At 38.7% G+C, this 24,255-nt stretch overlaps 1 long non-coding RNA gene across 1 annotated transcript in view; it reads left to right on the forward strand.

The window, feature by feature from the left end:
• Positions 1–24,255, forward strand: part of LOC110351452 (uncharacterized) — a 248,467-nt gene that overhangs the window by 28,040 nt on the left and 196,172 nt on the right. The window contains exon 2 of the long non-coding RNA XR_002398918.4: positions 23,542–23,638. This is a non-coding gene — a long non-coding RNA (uncharacterized lncRNA). The remainder of the gene's footprint in view (positions 1–23,541; positions 23,639–24,255) is intronic.

Genomic DNA, 24,255 nt, shown 5'->3' on the forward strand with positions numbered 1-24,255 from the left:
GTCTGGGAGATGGACAAACAGACTATCAGAAGGAGATGGTTGGTATGAAATTCCAAAGAGGCTGCAATGTCTTGCATAATAGTTACAGTAGCTCTTTGAAAAGGCAATAGTGTGTAGCTGATGGCAAATAGATCCCTCAATCTATGAATTTTAAAATACAATATGCAATGTAGGACAATATAAATCCAGGCAGACTGCAATTTATCTGTACTTTGTTGCCTCAACTCATGCAAAGACAGCAGTATTCTATCATATAAGGGGGAAAACTTGATTTAGTATTTTCTTCCCTGAAAACTCAGACCGAAGCAAACATCTTAATGATTATTGTCCATGTAATTCTATTATCTGTACTTAATAAAGAAATAAATAAGGTAAGGAAATGTATCTGTAAGATTATTAAAGTTTTATAAATGTATACATTCCAGTAAGACTAAACATGTGCTTAGTTGATACCCTAAATTAATACAGACTTGAGCACTTCTGGCTACGTTTTATGAAAGAGGATGCAATATATGAATCTTTTGAGAATATTTGTAGAAACTGACTAAAAAAAAAAATAAATCTCAAGTACAGGTCTGAGAAATGGGTACCATATTGGCTGATAATTGAGGTATCTTGATATGGACTTGGTCTTTCTATTGTTTCCCGTAAAATTTCACTTTGACCTAATATCTTATTTCATATACAGATGAAAAATAACTCTGTAATTTAAGGCTTGTGCTAGTGGGGGTGGGTCCCTGCCCTGGGAAGCTCACAGTGAATGTGTCACTGTTGTGCCTTTAACAAAAAGCACACCCTGTAGCTCATTTGCAGCAGCTTTCTGTGCTACTCGAGGAAACACTCTTTCTGAGTGTGTGTATATGGAGCTGGGGGGTGGGGAGGAAGAGAGACGTGAGCTTGTTCCACCAGGGTGGAAAGCTGGGGACCCCATGAAAGTGAATTAGTAGAGGAGTGGAGCAATCAAAGCTGCACAAAAGGGATGGGACTTGTAGCCATGATGGCAATAAGACTGAGGGAGGAGGATTTGTTTGTTTAGGCACATTCTAGGAATTTACCTCTGCCACTTTAGTTTAAAGAAAATAAACTGTGCTTCTGCCCACAACTACATAATTACATTGTAGTCTAATATCTCTCGACTTCAAAATGACAGCTAAAGCAGATTAAAGCTGTTTACCGCCTATGGGAAGCAGTATGGTGGCTGCTGGCAATATTTCTTTCTCGCTCAGTAACCAAAGTCCAGTCATAAATCTATATTCTTCTTCAAGGAGGAAGGCTGTGATTAAAGGATTCCTCCTACAGCTGTGGCTTGGTGATAAGAGCTTTCTGTTCAGACCCTCCTAAGCGACAAAAAGAAAAAAAAAATCATTTTTCATTAAGTTAGATACTCTAATTTGGGTGTGAGGGGAGAAGCAGACAAGTAGTTTGGTCAATGACTTGCTATAGATTTGGTAGGGAGCATTGTATACAGTATTTCTAAGCAGCAGCTGGGATTTGAGAGATAGACTACAGCCCTTGTAGCACCTCATCTATGTCCCTGCACAGTGATAGTTTTCTCTGCAAGATGGATATTGTGAATTTAAAGAAGTTTCTTTTTTTTCCGTACTTGTTAGCTGTCCTAGTCCTATGCCAGAACTGCAGGTTTACCCTCCCGCAAGCAGGAACATTTGAATTGTATTCCCAAAGCAAAGAGACACAGGAGGAAAAGAAGCCCTAAAACTCAGTACTGCTGATGTGCTTTTGTCTTTCGCTGAGGCCTTTGCAGAGTGGCTGCAGAGGCCAAAGGAAGGACTCCTGGGGAACCCAAAGGACTTTGAACAGAAATTTTAAGTGCTCAGAGCTGTGCAAGGCTGCCAGACTTCATTCTGTCAGGCAGAACTTTAAATGAATGTTCCAGTGATACCTCTACCACCGAAAAAATAACAAGACAGAAGTAAAAGCACCAAAACAAAACCCAGTAAGCCAGAGTGCAGAGACTTTGATGCATGTTTTGCAAGGTTTGAACATTTCTGGTGACAGGGCACTGCTTGATTATCATAGGGAGACTAATTAAACTATACACCGCAATCATTGGGGGAATAATGTGATGGCTGGTGCAAGAATGAAACAGGAGCAAACTCTAATCCTTCAGACACCCAAGACATGAATTATCTCAGTGCTGCATATGCCCCCAGTTCTGCTCTGTAACTCAGTAATGACAAAGGGCACAGTCAGAGATCCAATGACGTTTTTATGTGTTTTTTTTTTCCAATTTTTAAATTTGAATATATTTCTATTGGAATTTTTTGCTGGTTCTAAGTTTACAATGTTTAATTTGTGTAATAAAGTGCTGTGCAATATGGGATGAGGGTTAATCAAAGGGTTTTATCACACTTTTTAAATTATCTTCATTATGTTAGAACAAGATGTAAGTTTTAATTTCACCTTGTTAGCTAACATTTTTCACCAAAAGTTTGGATTTGCAAATCATCTGTCACTTTTAATAGGAGCAGATGCCAGTGATTTTTAAGAACCTAAATGCTTCAAGTATTGTAGGCTTTGCTAATTTGACTGATACACAATTTAATGTAACAGCAATTATTAATGCCATTTAGCATCTGTGTCAATATTCAGCAAGGTAGCCTACAAGCAAGAACAGTAATGCAAGAAAGGAGAGTTAAGGGTGTGTGTTTGTTTGTTTGTTTTCCCCCTAGATCTGCTTCTGAATAGAGACGCTCCTTTTACACTCACCATTGTAAACACTCTTTCTTCCTCCCCCATTGAATTTTTAGTCACAGCTATCACCTGGAAGGGTTATTTTCTAGAGGCACATACTTATCTTACCTTTTGAGAGGCAAGCAGTAAGCTTACTCTTAGCCTGAAGACATTTACCAACAGTGTTTTATATGTTACATTTATCAACTCTTCCAATCGCAGTGAAGCCAACTGAAAAACATACCTGCTAATGGAAAAGAACTATTAAAGTACTACTGTGCGTTCACCTTGCACTAAGCCAGCTGCATACAGCCATGCCATAAATCACAGTTAAATGATTACATTCCACCAGAATAACTGCCGAAAGAATAAACTCCCAACCAACAGGGAGACTATGCTAACAGAATGAAAAACCCATTCATTTAGAGAACAATGTTATTCAGCCGTACACCCTGCATTCATGTTAAACAATAGGAAAAGGCCTTTTGGATGTGCTGAGCTCACTGACATCTCTTCTGGGGAAGATACGAGGTCACCATTCTCCGGTTGTGAGGCTTCCCTCTGATGGAGGCTGCTCTGGGTGCAAGAACGGGGATAGGGCTGGGACGCCTGGGTAAGGCTGGGGGGTGGCGGAGGTTAGGGCCACCGATGGTGGAGGCTATGGAGCCACTGCACGGCCACTTCTCCTGGCCAATGGTGGATCGGCAGGCGATGTTGGCACTGACTTAACCACCTCACCAGCTGAATTGGAGCTTGTCCTTTGAGAAAGATAGCACAGCGGTCAGGTGCTATCCACTGAGACTCAGGAGGCTTTAATTTCCCTCTCTGGTCCAATGTCTGACTTGTGTAAAACTTTGGGATTGGGTTGGTAGGGGTAAGGAATAGTTTTTGTTTTTGTGCTCCCTAGGAAGCAGACAGATGTTCTGCTTTTTCTGCCTGGCTGGTGAAACTCTAGCAAGGCTGCTGTGGATGCAAAATTTGTGTGGCAAACATCTTTCCTAGTACCTTGATCTGCAGCAGCTGGAGGAAAAAAAAAAAAAAAAGCGGGGGGAGGGATATTAATGCACTAGCCATTGCTTTACACCTTTAATCTCCAAGTAAGGTCACATAGCTTAGAGAGCATCATGCAGGCAGGGATGTGAAGAAATCAGAGGGATGGCTGGGAGTGTGTGCCCCTTCCAGTGTGTGTGTAGTGGACCTTTGAGGATGTGCAATGGCAACAGGGAATGAGAAACTTGAATGGTTTTGGGATGCTGCTGAGGCCTTGGTGAAATTTCAGCACTGGAGCAGTGGAAAGGAAGGAGAAGTCACCTCACTTGCTTATTCTGTTTGAGAGGACTTGCATGAACCTCACTTCAGTAGAGGAGAGTTTCTGATATCAGAATACCTGCAATTGTTACCAGATGAAATAGTTTGCTAATTGAAACCACTGTTATTTATTCACTAACACATTTCTAGAAAGAAAAAAAAAATACTTATTTGCAAATTGTAAATAAGTGCTTGAAAGCTTTCTGCTTAGTTTTTTGATAGAATTGATCTGAATGCTTGCTGGTCTTGATCCAGGCACTGGCATATTTCCTCTGTTTTGTTATTAGCCAGACAAATTCAGGAGAAGATTTGACTGCTCCTCAAAAGCTCTCTTTTTTTTTTTTTTTTTTTTTTTGCAGAAAAACAGGCTGATAGTGCTAATACAGGATTGTATTACACTACTAATACAGTACTACAGGCTTGGAGATGCATCAGGATTTGTAGAAGCACAGCGTCTGAGACAGGCTGCTGTAGTCAGTTGTCTCCCTTCCACTGCCCCCCAAAATATCATAAATAAATAAGTGTCTATATCCTGAGCACAAGAGAGAGGAATAAAACAAAGGATTTCCATGTGAAATAAGAAATTTATTGGAGGTACGCGTAAAGCTTTGGGGCTCAAGGGGGCCCATTGCTACCCACAAGCCTTTAGGAAGAAAAAAAATGCAATCTGTGGGTTCCAAGGCACTGAATACCATGAGCAAGTTCTGCTGCACCTTGGACTTCCTTTTGGCACTGCTTTGCACCCCCCATATTTGCCTTTGTTTTGCAACAGTGTAGTTGAAATTGTGTGACTCTTGTGTGCATGTGTGCCATTGGCCATATCGCTGCCAAGGAAGGCTGGTGCACTGACCTAGCAATGTCAAAAGGGGGAAAAAATTGATACATTTAAGAGATGTTGATGCCCAAACCCATATGCAGGACAGATAGATGAAATTTTGTTTTTTTAAGTATGAACAGGTACTTTTTTGCATTATGCTTCAATAAAGCATTTAAGGATAGTTATGAATAATAAGTAATTTTATGCTGAATGACTGCAGAGCATAGAACCATTCCCACCCTCTTTCTCTTTTAAGTGTAAAAATTTCCATTAAAGGCCATATATTCTGTTCATTCCTGAGATGCAGCTTCCATCGATGCCAGCTTATGGTCCTGGAATGCTTGCTGAAGATTAAGAAGGAAGGAATAAAAGAGACGTTTATGTGTTTTTGTCTTCTAACAATTTGAATCAAATGCTTTCTAAAGAAAATGCATTTCAAGTGTATTTTAAATTCCTCCTTTCATTGTAATGTCTTTTTCTAAGTGACTTGCATTTTGAAAATGTTTTCACATATTGCATTAATTGAATATACAGCCTCAGAAATTGGGAGTACCTTTTCAATTGCACTGAATGCAACTGAGTATAAGTTCTGACTGCATAATTTCCAACAAGAGGAAAGGAAGAGTGATTTCGCAGTGAAGACCTGATCAGTAACACAAAAAAAACCAACAATATCAATGTCTTCCATCCATTGTACTGCATTGCACTGGAATTCCAAGAGGCTGTGAAAGAGAAATCTCAGTCCGACAGGCTAGTCCACTTTACAGTGAACTTCTTGGTTTCCCCTAAGTATAGACCTTTTTGATAGTATTTGGAACATAACTCTGACAACGAAATAGGCATGTGAAAATACAAACTTTCATTAAGTGATTATATATCCATGCTCCTCTTTTTAAATATTTCTCCTTGTTTCTTTTTTGTTCTGCAACACTGCAGCAGTCTTACTTCCATCTGGTTGCAGTTTATGTTCCCATCTAAGGTTATACTTTCCATGAAAGACAGGTAGGAGCAGAGTATGTAGCTCAGCTGCATCTGTGAGACTCCTCTCTCCTTGAGATGTACACAGAAAGCTCTGTCAAAAAGCAGTTGTTAGAACTAAGTTGGGTTGTAGATGCTTCTGTCTGCTTCACGGGAGGAGTTGGGTTGGACTGAGGTCACTATGACCTGCAGAGCTATCCCGCTCCTGTTCTCCTTCTCAGGGATATCCATCACCAGGAACAGTGCAAAAAGCATGTGTAAGTCTTTTGTGGAGTTGGTGAGATGAATCTGGTCAGAGAGAGCCGTGCTGGGGCTCAGAAGGGGACTCTGCTTGGACAGGAAGAGAACAGCCAGCCAGAAGCCAGCCGCAGCAGGGAAATTTTGCTCTCTGTAACACTGGCAAGCAAAACCCTGAATTGTGTGCTTCCTCAAAGAATGTGAAAGACAAATGATATTTCAGCAAGATAGCTATATATTTAACCAGTGTTATTGGAATGAAAAATAACCTCCAGCCTGCAATAGCTTGGTAAGAACAGTTTTCAGTATGAGTCTCTGGCAATGACGGAGCTATTCAGAACTGTATTGACAACATTTGCATAGACGAGGTGGCTCCTGAGATTGCATTTTGTCAGTCTCGGTGTATGAGGGGTTTTGTTGTTGTTTAAATCTCTGACAATGTAAAATTATGAAATGTTAGGTTTCCAAAGCTTTTATTAATGATGGGTTGTGCAAATTCATCTCTGTACAAAGGACTCTACTTTTATAAAGAGAGGACAGAAAACTGAAAAAGACTTTCTTTTAGGTCTCTTCCCTAGTTTCATAACAGGAATTTTGTTTGTTTATCTATTTTAAATCTAATCAACCAAAGTCCCTCAGATATTCCAGTGAGATTCTGCCACATGAAATATAATCATTATATGAATAAGCCTCCTTTTTCATACTTCAAACATGGAAGTGTTTGATTCCTTTACACCACTATTCCTCAGCTGTTAAGTAGCAAAACCCTATCTTCTTTTTTGTTTCATGTACTATGTAATTATTATCTTTTCACTTCATATTTGTGGTGAAGGAGCATCACCAACAGCAGGTTTTTAGAAGCTGCATCTGAGATCTTTCATCAGAGTTTAAGAAATGAGGAAAAAAAAAAAAAAAAAAAAAAAAGAAAATAAATATGAGAAAATAAATCTGATTTGGTCTTATCAAAAGTAAGTTTTGTTGAAAAAATGCCACATCCACCTTCTTTGCCATACAAGTCTAAAATCTGAAAGCATGGAATGATGAACTCCAAAGAAAAAGGTGCTGCTTGCATTCGTGTGGATGTTAAGTATGGGAGCATAGGTATGTGCTTCATAGTAATGGTTCTCATTTAAGTACTCTGCTTATAAAATGCTTTTTGATCACAAAAGAAAAGGTGTTATGCAATATATTATTGCTACTTCCCTCTTCTGGAATCTATGCTTGTGTTCAGCCTAATGTCATAATCCCCATGAAAACAATATTGCCCTGTTAGCCAATGAACTAATGTGCCGTAAGGCACGCATGGCAGGGTTTGTGTGCTGAGCTACCTGTTCTGTGCACAGAGTGCTTCACTTGACATGGAGTTCTGCACAGGAGAGTGGCTGACTCTTTCAACATCTATTAAATTTACTTGAAATAAAGTACAGTCTCTAGTGTTTAACAATATAAAATCATAGCCTAATTATTGATAATTCTTTTTATATTTATTATGCTTTATTAATAATGAGTCATTTAGTATTAATATGGCTGTTCTAAGGACTCCAGTAGTATTTCCCCTGTAATTTACTGTTCCTTAATGTATCGTTATTAGAACGTATTTCCCTCTAATGCTTTAACATTACTATAAAACTAAAGATATGGATAAAACTTAGATAAGAATTTACCTTTGCAAATAGCTAAAGGAAGACCAAAGACTATTTCCATGTTTCAGGTCTTGTTTTGCAGTATGAAATGGGATAAATAAAGAGCAAAATCTGGCACTTCTCATATGCACCTTACACTCCTGGCATACACATGAAATCTGCAAACCGGATGCTGACCCTTGAGTGAGTCAGCACTGTAGAAATACATACAAAATAGTATAGCCATTTAATTTGCATTACAGTTGCTATACAGTAGCTCCTAATGACAATGAAAGTTACAGTGAATTTAAAAATATGTGCATTTCTTTAGAAGTATAATGTTATAATCCCATATTTTGAGCATACAGTTTGTCTAATCTGTCTCACGTTGATGTCCTCTTCTCTTCCATGGCATCCACTTTATAATCCTTGTGAGGGACTGAAAGAAAGCCCTTGTTTATTTTTGAGTTCTGTTTTGGCAATATATGTGTTCCAGTAGACTACAATGGTCCTATATTTTGGAAGATTAACTGAAATGCAGAAATGAGCATTACTTTTTCCTGCATTCAACTTGTTGGTCTGATATTGCTGCAGTTTTTCAAGCCAAATCCCCTATTGTTAAGCCCTGGGTGTCTGGCTGTGTAAGAGGAAATTAAGCACTTCCACCTTTAAAGGTATTATTTAAAACAGGTTTTAAACCTTTACTATTCATAGTGCTCTTTTCACGAAGTGAAGCAAAGCACTATAGTTTTCTATCCTGAAAACAATGCTGCTGTCCAGAGCATTTGAGTCTTTCCGTGTCAGTAAAAGCTCTGAATATCTGGTTGGTGTTGAGGTCGGTGAGCTTTGCAGCAGCTGTGGAAGTGCTGAGGATGGCTGGAGTAGGAAGCAGCAGCCCTCGCGACAGCTGTGTGAGCAAACAGCAACCAGACATGCTCCCCACTGTCAGCAAGACTACTGAAGTATAAGAGTATGATAACAGTGTGTGATACAAATACATTATTGATATCCCTATGAATTATTCTTGGATATTGTTTTAAATAAAGTGGTACCAAGTATACTCTGAGTTTGAAAAGGTCAAGAGGACAAATTAATCATGCCCAGGTCAGAACCTGTTATAAGGGTCATTTTTGATACCAGGATGAATATGTGTAGTTTAGCATTAAGAAATTTAATAATGGAACTTTCCACTAATGGAAAAATTATATTTGCCTTATTATTGAGTATTGTCTGGGTATTTGCCTGACAGTATTAAGTGGCTGCATAACCTGCTGTCACTATAAATGAGATATTATTAGCTAAAAAATATTAGGCCAGTGCTCCTAAGACTTGTTAGTAAGTGATGACTTTGCTATGTATCATCCACAGCCATGCCTCAAAGCAGCGGGTATTTAGCATCCTGCTGTGGGGAAGAAACCCCAAGCTGCTTTTTGACCCCTGTCACTCTCTTGACCTTATCTATGCCTTCAGGTTCTCTGGGATGTGATAGCTAAGGTGCAGTCTTAATAGTATGTCTTTTGAGGGATTTCTCAAGATGTAACAGCATATTTGTAAGTATGCTACAATTAGGACACAGGCATATACACAAAGATCTTAAAATATATTCCTAGCAGAGAAAAGTCTCACTATAGCTGACTTATCAACTGTCTATGTATCATTTGTATCTGCATGGAGTTTAGTATGTGAATGGTTTGCTAGACACTTACACTTTGTCAACAACCTCTACAAATGCATTTACTTTGTGTTGCACATTTCATTATAAATGGCTTACAGAACATATCTATAACCTTGATAACTCCATTTACTTTGTTAGTAATGGCTCCTTGAACACTTAGAGCATAACAATAACCAAAATGCATATAAATATTTCATCGCAAATCTATTGTTACTTATTTATAGCATGCTCACCAAAAGCATTACAGAATATTTATTAAACATTTATAGATTAGTTTTGCTACAACTAGTATGTGATATAAATGCATTATTCATCTCACAGTAAGTCATTGTTGGGCATCCCTTAAAAATAAAGTGGTACCAGGAGGGTTGGGGGTCTGTAGAATTTGAAGGGATTCATTTTAATCATGTGCAATTCTGACTCTGCTTTGTGTTTATTTTTGTTGAATAAATGAAAGAGGAAATAAGTAGAAAAACAACTCTCAGCAACAAAAGACAGAATGAAAAAAAATGGTTGCCTTGAAACCCTGGGACATTTAGCATGGTCTGTCTTCAGCATCTGCCAGCAATTGCACACCAAAGTCTAGAAACTGTAAACAGCACTTCTTTTCTAATAGCTATGCTGGTGGGTTAGATGGAACGTTTTCTGGAGCTAATAATTTGGAATGAAGGCTGTTCTGTCTAGCTATATTTTTTATTTGATCTGAATTATTTTTTCTGCTAGTCTCCAGTACCACAGCATCATTCACTTACTGGAACAGCAGGCAGGACATGAGCATGTGTGTTTGGGTGTGTGCAAACAGAACAACCTAATGTGGGTATGTAGGTTTTTATGCTTTATCTGATGTGTACAATCTACAGAGAGGAAGAAGAATATATATGTGTTTATAGATATATACGTGTATATTCTTTGCCAACATATAGTAAAGAAATAGCTCCTGTTTACAGAGAGCACAACCTAGGACTCTGACCCAGAAGACATTTATATAACAGATTGGTAATGCATGTGAAAAGTTACAGCGTAAAGTTACCTGAATGTTTAAGTAATGGCAAGAATTCCTCTCAGGTTGGTTACAAGATGCTATCAATGTTTATCTAAGCTATATTACCTGATATATTTTCCTTTAGCAGTTTGCTATTCGATAACCGTAAATAGACGGAGTAATTTAAGCTCTTACCTAGCCTTCAGGAGAGCTGGATTCCCCACAAACACTCACACCAGTTTATCGAAATGACTGTTGATATATGAAAGGTGCAGTTTTAAACCTGTTAAATTACTCCCTTTTTTATCCATCTATGTGCTTATTCTCAAGTAACATTTCCTCATTAAGTGTGGCTTTATATTTTCTGTTATTTCTGCCCTTTTATTCTAAATGATAGCCTATTTAATTAATTTTGCTCTAATATAAAGGGAGGATATAGTTGAGTGTTTCCACAAATGGGGGTGTGTAAGTAAAGAATCAAGATAATCTCTCAAACTCATCTCCTCCTGGCCTTGTGATGTTTGCAGAACATATGATTTATTGCAAATATGCTTGGGTACAATACTGTATATTTATTTAGGTGAAAATGTTAAGAATATCTATGAAGTGGTGGAAATACCTGCTTTTATTTGGTTCTTATAGTCTCCTCTTCAAACTCATGTAAATACCTTGCAGTCTCATGTTGTCTCACTGTTGTACCCATATTGCATTGAAGTCTAAATAAAAGCAATATGAAGAATAGGGAGAAAAGCACAGAGTGCATAGAGTGAAGGATGGATAGGAGAGTCAGGCCCTTTGACTAACAGATGAGTGCATTGTGAGTTCATTTTCTTAATAATGTTAATTTTGCAGTTATGGAGTTATTCTGTATTAACTTGATGACATACATGGAAAAAGGAGAATATAGGTGGAAAGAAAAAAAAAAATACTTCTGTTGAGGGAGAAGTTCAGTAAAAACATGCTTCGACAATTATCTGCATAGGTACCAGAAACTCTATGGAGACAGACTTAGGGCAAAAAGTGCAGAGCCTCTTTTGTGGGTTAAGAGCATTGCTGTTTTCTGTCAGTGTGAGCACAGATTCTGGGTAGTTTTTGGGGAAAAGCCACTTCTCTTTTCCTTACTGGTGAATTCAGGGGAACTTGTGGCAGGGAAGAAGATTCCATTGGGCTTTACTTTTTGTTGTTGTTGTTTGTTTGATTGATTTTACTGTACTTTTCCCTATTATTTTCATCTATGCCAGTTTGGAGGCGATTGTGTTGTTTTCAGGTGTGGGCACTCAAATTTGAAGTAACTTGAAGTTATTTCTAGTTTTCTATCAGGATAAGTGAGAGAGAAAGCAGGCATTGCACTTCAAACTGATTTTAATACTTACAGGCAAGTTGTGTGGAAAGATGTATTAATATTCAAATTAAGAAAACAGCAATAGCAGTGCTGTTGATTCATGCAGCACATTGTATGAGCAGCTTTACCCTAATATTTGGGAAAGATAAAGTGTACATGGAAAAATAAACATGAAAGTATTAATAATATTTATACTTTACTTGTGGCTTGAGTGATAGTAATGTCAAGATAGAGACATTTAACTGAATGATCAATAACACAAGAGTGTAAGTCAAAGATTCATTATGTTTGGACTGAAATGTCCAGTTAAATTTGTAGCAATGCTAATGATGCACCATAGGCAGACTACCTGTATGTTTAACAAGTATGAGAAATGCTAGTGTACCTTAATCAGCTTTCCAGTGAATAAGCCTTGAGTTAATATTTTCTGTTTAGCGTTTTTTCTAAGTAGCACTTTCTAAGAAATGTTTAATTTGGCTTTCAGTATTTCAAGTGTCAGTTTAAATGGTTGTATTGTGGATGTGAGAATTCAATATGAATCTAATAAAACAGCTCAGCATAATTTGTTGCAAAAAAAATCTATTGGTATAACAGCCACTTCTAATAGGTGTTGTTTCTTCAAAAATCAGTGAACACCATTAGATTTTTTGGCATTTTCAAATGCTCATTAGTGTCAGCCTCAGGGGTCTAGGATGGTCATTATTAAAGAATGAGCTCCCAAGAGAAAGAGGCTCTGCCAACAGAAGCCAACAAGTGACAGAAGTTCAGTAGTTGCTAGGTAAGTCACTTATTGAGGTGGTGCCTGGATAAATTAGCTTTCAAAGTCTTAAGCCGAACATGTAAGGAACACAGATGTCATGTGGCATATTCTCCAGAGGTTAAATTTAGGTTCCATAACTCACACTGCCAATTTTAAAGAAGGGAAATGTCAGCCATCACAGAGCTGAGGCTGAGGGTTTGTTGCTTGTGCAAATTCCACTGACATTGACATTAACTGACTCTGGAAGATAAACTATGGATCTGCTTCAGCTGTCCATGATTTCATCTGTATTACTTATTAGTTCTCCAGTTTGTTCCAGAACAATACCAATTTGCTCCAGTTGACTTGACAAGCTTGTGTTTTGTCTAGAGGTAATTTATAATCCCAGCTACATCCCTATGTGGTGGCACAGACAGGTTATTATTTATGCTGTTTACCAACTCTGGGAAGTTACATAATATTGAAGCGACTACATAAACTTGTATTTTAGCAGTGTGAGATTTAGGGTGAGTGCCTGTAATGCCAGATGAAATGTTAACCTTCAGAACAGTCACAGATGTTTTATTTTTGAAAAAAAAAAAAAAGCTTCAAAATCGAGACAAAGATGAAATTGAAATAAATATTCTTTTTCACTTAAAATCTAGCTCTCATTTTTATATAAACACAATGTAACTCACTGCACTGTGTTTAGATAAAAATTCTTTGGAAAACAGAAACTTTTCTGTAGACCACGCAAAAACATTTTCCTATGAAGGTGACAAGTAAACCTCTTAACACTGTTTTGAATTCACCCAGTGCTTGGCTTTTTCTATTGTCCTTTTCTATTTTGGGCTTTGTTAAGCTCCAGCTTGGTCAGTGGGAGATGTCAACTTCAGTTATTTAGGAAACTTCACCAACTGCTGTTTTAATTGAAAGCACCCCTAGAGCTGCTTCTCATCAATGGCATTCATTTTTGTGATATCCACGGGACCAAATCATTGTAGTTGTCCCATTAAAGTAATGCTAAAATAATAGCAGTCTTTTAGGGCAGCCTGTGCTGAGCCCTGTGCAGGCATTCATCAATGATGCCAGGAGCAACAGACCTGGTGGCATGGCTGCTGTGCCAGGCCATGGGGGTTTGTGCTGCCTTCTCTGCTAGAATCTCCATCCCAGAAGTGGAGCAGGAGGGGCAGCCCAGGCCTCCAGTGTTGGCAGCAACTAGCTTGGTGGCGTTTACACAGATCTGTGTATATTTTCTGAATTCTTCCATGCTTTTTACGCTACTGCTCTGGCTTTATGGTCATCGTACCTTCAGGGATTTGGCCTGTCTTGAGTACCAGGCTCAGCTGAGGCAGTATGCTCCTGCAGGCCCCATATCCAGCTTGTGTTTTGCCTGGCACACAACAATAAAACATCAGTGGCATTCAAGTAAGTGAGGAGGAACATAGTCATATCAAAACCAAAATTCTCTAAGTCTGCTATATCTGGATACAGCTGCCTCTTCCCCTCAAGCTGAACCACAAAAGCAATTCTAATATGGCTTTTCATTCTCACAGACGACCACAGATCACGCCTGCCTGCAACCCAAAAAGCAGCAAGGGAGGGAAACCTATTCCAATATACACAGAGGTCACCTTTTTGATAAAACCACAAAATAGATAATTAAATTAATGTAATAATTGTACCTAGTCAATTACCTATTTCCTACCTGTACCATGGTCTTAATGAGCTCAGCTAATGAACTGTAATGTAATTAATATCTGTGGAGGGAAGGAGGAGTAATAAAAAAAAAATAATAATAATAATAAAAAAAAAAAAACAGTAGTTTCCATATATGCCAGCACATAATATATTTTATAATGGCAGGGAGGAAAAAAAAAAAAGTTTTGAAGATTAAAAGAAAAACATTTAATTAAGGAAGGGAGGTTTTAGGCTTGGCTCTTCTGCAGAGGCCTAGAATTCTGCACCTGAAAAACATCCATGCAATTAAGGAAATACTTTTAAAATGCTCATTATTGTTTTTCTGAGACCATCCTTATAAAATCTGTGAAGGAAAATGAGAATTTAAACTACATTGCAGATCTAAGCTGTTATTGAGTACTAAGTACATTGTTGTAACATGTAACCTTTGCAGGCAGGATCAAAGTTTCTGATGTACTGCAAAGGCTGTTTAGTTTGATCTAATTTTATCTTTGGGTTTGTGGATTATATGGACCTGGGCAGCAAAACCTGGCTGTCCATGAGCAGTGGTGAACCCTGCTCTTAGGAACCATGGTGTGACGTGTCCTCCAGTTCCCACCATGCATAGAGCAGGTTGGGTGTTTTTCAGTAGATGCACAGCTGTGCCAAGGCTCTAGATTTTATATGCTGCAGCAGAGAATGGTGTATGTTACTGAACCTAGTGATGGAAGTTGTGTGGAGACTGCCCTAGTAAAGTACCAAAAGGCATAGGGAGAAAGTAAAGTAGAAGAGAATCCTGCTGTGAATTTGGGTTTGTCTTCTTTGAATTAAGTTATGGTTATGCTATTAGGGAGGCAGTGCAGTAGGTCTATTAACTGTAGCATTTCAGAGCCACTGGAAAACAATTCACATTTCTACTTCAGTATCTTAAAATCCAGCACTAGTTTTTATTATTAATAGACTTCATGCTATTATTATTTACTTGCACATATACATTAATCATCACATGGGTTTGCTAATTTTTCATTTCATTCAATAAATAAATAAATAAACTGTGACAAGATGCTCAGAGTCCTCAAGAGAATATGTTCTCCTCTGATGGGCAAGTAACATCTGTGGGCATTTTGTTGGCTTAACAGCATGTCTGTCAGAAACTTGGTGATTCAGAAAATTTACTAGCACTCACCTAATGATTAATTAGCCTTCTCTGTAAAGAATGGGATCTCTTCATTACATGTATTGTCACCAAGAGTTTCATCTGTTTGCTGTAACATTTATGCTAGAGACTTAGTAAATGGATTTCCAGTAGTCAAGAAATGAGTTAAGATTGGTTTTGTGAGCAGAATTCAAATTTAGCTCTAAATACTTAAGCAAGTCTCCCAGGATTTTAATCCATATGGGTGCATGTGGTATTATTGAAATGTTTTATGTGAATGAAAATACTGTAGGATACTAATTAAAATAAATTGGTTGAAAACATCATTTTAGATGAAAGATAGATGTAAGAATGATTTTAACAAAAGTCATGCTTTATCTATGTAACTTGCACTGTCTGAAAAATGTTTTAAATTTGTAATGCATCTTCAGTGTTTTGCTTTGGAAAGCCCTCATATAGCCTTCTGTTACATGTAGCCATTCAGTTGTCCTCTGTGGACACTTGAAGGACAAGGTCAAATGGGCACTTTGGGATCTAAATCCAAATAATTATTACCTGCACAGAGGTGAGTTAATGATTTGTTCTTGTAGGCAAATACATCCAAAGCTGGCATATTTCTTATGAAAATGCATACTTGGTTACCATCACTTCAATTTAAAAAATATAACATGAGCTCAATTAAGTCTGTGTTCACTTTTCATGAGATGTCCATAGCACAATTCCTCCATCTCAGGTGGGTAGGAAGCAAATATAACTCTTGGCTGTAAATTGGCAAGAGAAATGCCAACTAACTTTAACTGATGGCAGCAGCTCAGTTCCTTCAGGCTGTATTACATAATGATTAAAGCAATCACACCTGTTTTTTTGCTCTTTTTATTCCATATGAGATGGACTGTTGCTTTCTCCCCTGAGAAACAGTAGGTTGTTATTAGTAGCTTTATGTTTCTCTTTGAAATATTCTACACACTGATAGACTATTATTTGTCATCTTAATTTCTCCCCCTCCTCTCACCCTAGAGGGAATGGAAGTGAACATTTCCCACTTACAAGTAGTAACAGCTGTTGGAAGAAAGAAAAATAGGTCTAAGGTGGTGTTTGGGAATTTGTTGGGAATTTCATTGCTATTGGTTATATTCGGTTGCTTGTTATAGCTGCCTCCGATTCTATTGTTCCCTTTGGTGCTTGTTACCATCACATCAACCAAGTAAGGTAACACCATGTTTTTGTCCCTGTGCCTATGACTGGGGAACTGAGGCATAGACAGCTGAGTGACCTACCTGGGTGCTGCTGTAAGGAAAGATGAAACCCAGCGTGGAGGTATGATATGCAAATCAAAGACAGACCTTGCTCTACCTGGTCTTTTTGTTTATCCGTGTAAATATCTATGTTTCCTCTCTCTCTGGCTGCTAGTTTGTAATTAGAAAGCATGGCCTTTACAAGAGGCTCCCTGTGGCCTGCTACACTTGGCCAGGAGATGAACTTCCCCTTGGATGGATGCTGAAGAGGACACTCTGTGCCCTCAGACACCCTGTTGACTTTATGCCTACTGGTGGCATTGTTGTTATTCCCTTATCTAGATTGGGGGTACAGAGCTCTGGTGGTAGTTAGAGCCTAGAACAGCATTGAGGTGTCTGGGGGAAGCTGAAGCAGTTAAACAATAGACATGAACAAGTTGTGTTTTACCTTTCAAATCTAATATGTTTAGTTTACACTTTTCCCCAATGAAGGACAAATTCATTCTATGCTATAAAGTTAATATTTAATATTTCCAAGAGTTTTCCTGGCAAATACATTTCTGTCTTGGAATAAGTTTCTTTGCAGAAGATGTGTTTTTGTTGTTGTTTTTTTTAAATATATCCAATAAGGAAACAGAGAAAAGTCACGTGACTTGTGTGTCTAATTAAAACTATTCAGCACAGCTTGAATTTACAATTTTGATTTCTTGAAGTAATCTGCTTGTGAACAATCTAGAGGCAAGGAGTTATTCATAGAAACTGTTGAGTAAATAATTTTCAGATAATGAAAACATTCAAAAAAGTCAAGATAGTTAATTAGTGAGCAGAAGAAATTAAATTAATTGAATGAATAATTCATAATGAATTATTCACCCAGATCTATTTTACATAGTGTGGAAGGTCTGAAGAAGAGCCAGTGTTTGAATTAACTCTAAATGAAAAACCACATCTCTATTTCTGCTGTGTTGAGGTTATTTATTGATGTGTAAAAACAAGCTGGGTGAGCCAGTCTATTTAATCATCTTACTCTTTTTGCTCTGTAATGTTAGTCATGCTGGATTTGAGACAAACTTAGATGCTTTGCTTGCAAATGTGCGTTAAGGAATATGTGTTAGAGGACTCTTTTTTTTTTTTTTTTTTTTTTTTTTTTTTAATATATTGAAATGTTGTCAGAGAAGCATGATCAGAGATGAAAATGCTCTGGAAAAACTATAAATTAAGTTTATGCCAGCATACTACTGCTTGCAGTTGACATATGTCACAGCCTTGGCCAAATACTTCTGTTTAACTTCATCTTACTACTGAATAGAACTGTATCAAAAGATGGACTGTTGAAGCTGTATTTGTTTTCATGTGGTTGTGGACGATGGTTTCATTTTTGTTTTTCAGGATTTCTTTCTTTGCTTCTTATCCTTCAGGGAGAACAATTGTAATGGCAATCAAATAATGAAATATTGGAAACCTAAATTTGTGCTGAGGGGGTTGAATGCGGTTCTGCCCTGAGACATAGTAGTCAATGAGTGATCAGAGCTCACCTGTTTGCCCTTTTTGTTTTGTTTTCCTTCCACTGTGCTATGGAAGAGAACAAAAGTTCTTATAAGAACAGCGTCCCAGGACTGCATAAAAAGAAAAAGGGATTGGACAGCCATTTCCATTCCTTGAGCAATCACAATGAGAAAATATAGCTCTTGGTTTTGGTGTGAGTATATGCAGAGAAGTGAATATAATAGTTAGGCAGGAGCTATATCTACAATGTGTTGTGACTTCAGCTCTTGAGGAAACTGGACTTGAGGTGGAAGAGCATCTCAGTGTCGCTGCTTCACGTAGCGGTGATTCTACTCTGAGATGAGTACCCTAGGGAAGTTAGTACTACTGTTAGCATCTCTGTGGAGGAATAAGTAAAGTCTGAGTGATCTGTTGACCCATGTTATCTGTAGCAGGAGTGGGAGTGACTGTTTTTTTTAATTATTGTTTTTGAATGGAAGTGTAGCTGTGCAGGTGGATAGAGATAAAAGATAATTGCAAAGCTGAGTAATAATATCCAACATCACCTAATATTGTCATAGTCCTTTTTTTGTTCAAGTTTCTCTGTAAACTGGGAAATGTCAAGTTACATATGTAAATTGCTGGAAAAACAGTGTGTATAGACATTGATTATATATAGATATTTATTTAGATAGCCATAAGAAAAGAAAGAGGTTGAACATTTAGTAAAACACATAACAAACATCATTTTCTTGGGCACTTGAAACACTGGAAGGATCTGAATAGGTTACAACTGGAATCAGAAGGGCACTTCAAAAAATGACTTTGTCTGAGTTAAAGGTAATTAAAGGTAGTTCTCATTTTTCCCAGAGTGGCTCACTTAATCCACAGGGTGGACAGATGCTTTGCTAGAGTCACCTTTGCCATTTTTCTGTCTTTTCTCTACATCAGTTCAATTTGGTTAATCCAATGTCAGACTTCTGTCAAAGAGCACTGCTGGGCTGAATTATGGACCTGTTTCTGTTACATTAGTAAATTTGTTCCTGACTGAGAAGTGCTGAGGTATTCTAACTAAGCTCAAGCCAACTGAAGTGCTGAGTCAGAAAATCTAGGCCAGTCATGCCTAAAATTAGACCATAAAATGATTCTCACTTATGTTTTATTTCTATATGCTTTAAGGCAGATCCCAATTGCCAACAAACCTAAGCTCTTAAACCCCTCCTAAAGCTTGTTCAGTAGGAGAATTGGGTAGCAGATGGGTTGTGTTACCCATTTACTTCAGGTCATCTCCACGTCGGCAAGTACCGAGTATGAACTGACTGCATGAGAAACAGGCTTTGACCACAGGTGGTTGGAAGGGATGTGGAAGGAATTAAAAATATAATTATAACTGGTTGTGGTTTGAGAGACAAAGCAGGCTAGAATTTAAAAGAAGATATCAAGAGGTGGTTGTGCATCACTGAACAACCATTTAGATTTGACTGCAATAGTACAGAATTTGTCATGGTGGTTTAGTTAACATGTTCAGTTTTGATGAAAAAGAAAGTGTCTTTGATCGCTCCGCAGAGAGAACAGAGTTTACATTTGGAATTGTGCAGTAGCTAATTCTGTCAGGTCATGCAGTTTAGTGCCCCCCTCCACTGCAAATTTGCTGAGGGGAGCAAAATCAGAAAAGCTCATAGAACTAGAGGGAGAAAAATGATTAAGCTGTTCCAAAGAAAACCATGTATTTGCTTTATGTTCAAAACTGCAGATTCTGCTATCCTATTTTATAGGATAGTTGCATAGGATGCCATTGATAGGTCAATGGAGAGATGAATATGCTAAATTGCACTAGATAGCACAAGACTCATGAAGGTGAAGATTTCACAGCCTTTTTTCAACCCATGGCAAGATTCAAATCTAGTATTATAATATTTTAAAGAAGATTATTGTCTTTGTCACTTTTTAAATGGCTTGTGCAGCAATGCAGAGGTCAGGAGGGGGAACCCTGGAGATGGATTTGTCCTGCTCCCACCACGCACAGCTTAATGATTCCACACACCATCCTCTGGCTGGCTGCGTGCTCTTCACTCCCCAGCTGGTCCGTGGACATATGTGGCTTCTCTTAGTAACAGCTGGGCCATGGAGATTGTTAACCATGTGGACACCTGGCCTATTGCACACTGAGAACAGGCCACATTACTTTCTGCAAGCCATCAAACAGCTGTCAGATGGTGACAATCATAGGTTGTTGCCAGCCTGACCAGTTATTGGTCTGTAAAGAATTATGTTGGGATAGTCAGTCTTCTCCACTTTTCTGCATTTTGTAAATATTAAGAATCCACAGAGTCTGAAGGCTGTCAGTGCTGTGACATGACGTGATATAATATTTTGGAGCCATGCTTCTCAGAAGGATGGGAAGAGTTTGTCAGGAAATCTTCCATCACTGCTCATCAAGAGATGGTTTTCAGACCTGTGCCAGCATCAGGCTGTAGATGTAAGTTTTGCAACGGTCGCCAGACAATTCACAAGAGGGAAGATGGCACAGGAGCCATCCCTCCTCCCAATGATCAGTCATCAGCTGTGTCTGCAAAGCAAAGTGGCTGAATGCCCAGTGTGCCATTAGCAATCATATTATTAATATAATGGGACTCTTCGGTAAGATGGTCCCAAAGGGAGGACATTGCTTCAGTTCTGCTGCCCTCACAAATTGCTGACAGCATCTGGTCCACAACAGAGGGACAGATACTGCCCCTATTTGGTTTGGACCAAGCCTTTGCAAAATCAAGTGCCCAACCCACCACTAGTGAAATCTAGATGAATCATTTCTAATGTAAATAGATAAATGCCAAATTCTGGTTTGCTTTTTTTTTTTGGTTGTTTGTTTTTCCTTTGGTTTGCTTCTTTTTGTGTGTGTCTCTGTGTATCTCTTCGATTATTATTATATATATATATATATATATATTTCTTTTTGTCAAGTCACCAACTTGATTTTCTGTTTTTTTGTTTTTTTTTTTTTTTCTTGGTTGTTTTTTTTTGTTTGCTTGTTTTTTAAGTTTACAGCAGCACTAAACTGGAATAATAGTATTTGAGCTGAATTATTATAAAACTTGAGAAAGAAATAGCTAAGCAGTATTTCATGGCTAACATCTGCCAATAATATCATTAAGCAATTGAGGATTTCTAGTATGGTGTGAACAGAATATATCCATTTATATACTTTTATTCCTTTGTTTTTGTTGTTCATACTACAAATGTCTTTAAAATAGCGCAAGAAAATTTGACACATTGTAAAGAAAGAGGTGTATTTATTGCAGGTTTGAATTTCACTAGGGAAGCTCAGAACTGCATGAGGCTCTCAACTATGATAACCGTCATAGTTTTTCTTCCACTGTGATACATCTCAGAGGAATGTCAGTGCTTAGTATTTAATGTTCTCTTTTTGATATCGTTTTTTTTTTTTTTATGGTCCACATTGATATAGTAGATCCTATAGATGTAAATTTCAAAGTCTGAGTGACTGGGGCAGTAGTATTATTGTGTTTTTGTGATATTCTGTTAAATAAATAAATAATGCTGCCTTTGCTAGCCAGACCACTTATCCTCGGTGCACTCAGCCTCCCAGCCTGGAAGTCTGGGACAGGGAGCAGAATAACCCCCCCACAGTTCAAGTGGAGACAATTAGAGACCTGCTGCTCCACATGGACTGTCACAAGTCCATGGGGCCAGATGGGAGCCACCCAAGCATGCTGAGGGAGTTGGCAGATGTGATTGCTGGGGCTGTTTTCTGTAAGCTATCAGTGGTCACGGTCATCGAGAGGACCCAGATGACTGGACACCCATCTATAGGAAGGGTTGTAAGGAGGAAACAGGGAATTACAGGCCTGTCAGCCTAACCTTGATGCAAGGAAAGGTGATGGAACAGGTCGTCTTGAATACAGTCACACAGCATATGCGGGACAACCAGGGGATCAGGCCCAGTCAGCATGGGTTTGTGAAAGGCAAGTCCTGCCTGACCAATCTCATCTCCTTCTACAACTTGGTAACCCGCTTGGTAGATGAAGGAAAGGCTGTTGATGTAGTCTACTTAGACTTTAACAAGGCTTTTGACACAGTCTCCCATAGAATTCTCCTGGAGAAGCTGGCAGCCCATGGCTTGGACAGGTACACTCTTTGCTGGGTTAAAAACTGTCTGGATGGCTGGGCCCAGAGAGTGGTGGTGAATGGAGTGAAATCCAGCTGGTGACTGGTCACCAGTGGTGTTCCTCAGGGGTCAGTGTTGAGGCCCATCCTCTTTAATATCTTTGATTTGGATGAAGGAATTGAGTGCACCCTCAGTAAGTTTGCAGACAACACCAAGTTGGGGGGAAGTGTCCCTCTGCAGGAGGGTAGGAAGGCCCTGCAGAGGGACCTGGACAGGATGGGTTGATGGGCAGGGGCCAATGGGATGAGGTTCAACATGGATAAGTGTTGGGTCCTGCACTTTGGCCACAACAACCCCGTGCAGCGCTACAGGCCTGGGGGAGAGTGGCTTGAATGCTGTGCAGAGGAAGAAGATCTGGTCATGTTGGTCACCGCTTGCCTGAACATGAGCTGGCTGGCCCCAGCTGCCACTTCAGAAAGGCGTATGTTCCCTGTGGGTCCTGCGTCATATTCTGTATTGGGGAAATCTCTGAAAGGATGAGACGGGGGAAGGATCTTCTTCAACATCTAGAGGGCTTCCATGGCACGACTGGAAACAAAGAGTGACCTCTGAGCTAGGGCTATGGGGTAGATAGGCTCTCAAAACTTTTGTTTTGCTTATCTGAAGAGAAACAGATGCACTTTGTTTGTTTGTTTGATTTTAATTGTATATATTTGTTTTTCAAGAGAATTAATGTCTCCAAAAATGTGTTAAAAATAAACTTCATTTAAAAAACAAAACACAACTAAGAATAGAGATTTTTGATCTAAGTGTCTTAGATGTTTTATGGGCTGCTTCTCAATGTCTTTTGACTGCAATGGCACTCATACTTACCTTAACCTCTCTGGAAATCGATAGTGTAAAGGCAATTAAACTGTTGTCTGTATTTATTTATCTGTAAAATCCCATGTGCTAACACAAGATTCCAAGAAAAAAGCTGTCTTCAGAGTCACAAAGTACTATTTACTATTTGTCCTAGGAGTGCCAAAAAGCCCACAACTTTACTATAGTCAGTCACCAATTTGTTCACAGCTGTCCCAGCAGCCTGGTACAAAATTGTTTCTGTTGGCAGATCTAGTGAGTACTGTCTGACATGGACATTCTTCAGAGAGAGAGATTTTCTCTCATACATTTTCATAGCTTCAGAAGGTTTTTTTTGTTTGTTTTTTTTTCCTTTCTTTTTCTGTATGGGGCTGTTAGTTGCAGGTGGGTACCTTTGCATGGGTGAATGGGGAGAGTAGGTTGAACTGACAGTTAATCAACAGCTGGCATTGTTCCTAGCTCACTGCTCTGTAAAGGGCACAATGCTGAATCAATTAAAGAGAACTTTAAATTGGTTTCAGTGAACAGCTCCTGTAGAGATATGGACTCTGGAGAGTGTGTTCCTCCAGTCTTGCAACTAACTACTTCATATCTCTTCTCCCCATAGGTGTGAGACTGAGGAGACTTCATTGGTGCTGATGCCATGAATGGAGAAAGACGCTGATGGATAATTCAAGCAAGGGAGGAGTCTGAGCAGTGGCAATGTAAGTTAAGAATCACTGTGCCTGGCAGTACAATTCTGAATATATTTTGGGGATTCATTTTTTGCAAGTGAAACAGGGCTAAAGCACTAGAGAGTCTCCTAAAAGAGTGTGTATTTCACACTGAATAGTTTGCAGAACCAAAGCCCAGTAAAAGCAGGTAAAGCTGGTGTGAGTTATGAACATTTTAAATGTCAAAGGTCTTTCCCCAGTAAATTTTGAAGTTTTCTATTGGCCTTTAGAGTACCATTTCTGCATACGTTCTCAACTTGCAAGCAGGCTGTCTGGACACAGTGGCAAGTGGGTAATGCTACATTTGTGACAATATCTGAGAGAATTTCAGTGTTTTCTTGGTAATACTGCAGTGTCTCCAAGTGAAGAAACAGCATTATGACATCTGGATGATCTATATCCAAATCAGTTCTGTGTCTTGGCAGAGGTTTAACCAAATTGGGTGCCTCGGTTGGATATGCACATAAATATTTGCTCTTGTAAATTGAGAATGATTAACCAGGCATCTGCCTGATCTTTTGGGGTACAATCAACTTGATGCCGAAACATGCTCATATAAACGCAACTGGCGTGGAGTCTGGTCATCGTTTTATTGGTCTTGATGAGGT

This window comes from Anas platyrhynchos, chromosome 15, assembly GCF_047663525.1.
Source record: "Anas platyrhynchos isolate ZD024472 breed Pekin duck chromosome 15, IASCAAS_PekinDuck_T2T, whole genome shotgun sequence".
Lineage (NCBI taxonomy): Eukaryota > Metazoa > Chordata > Aves > Anseriformes > Anatidae > Anas > Anas platyrhynchos.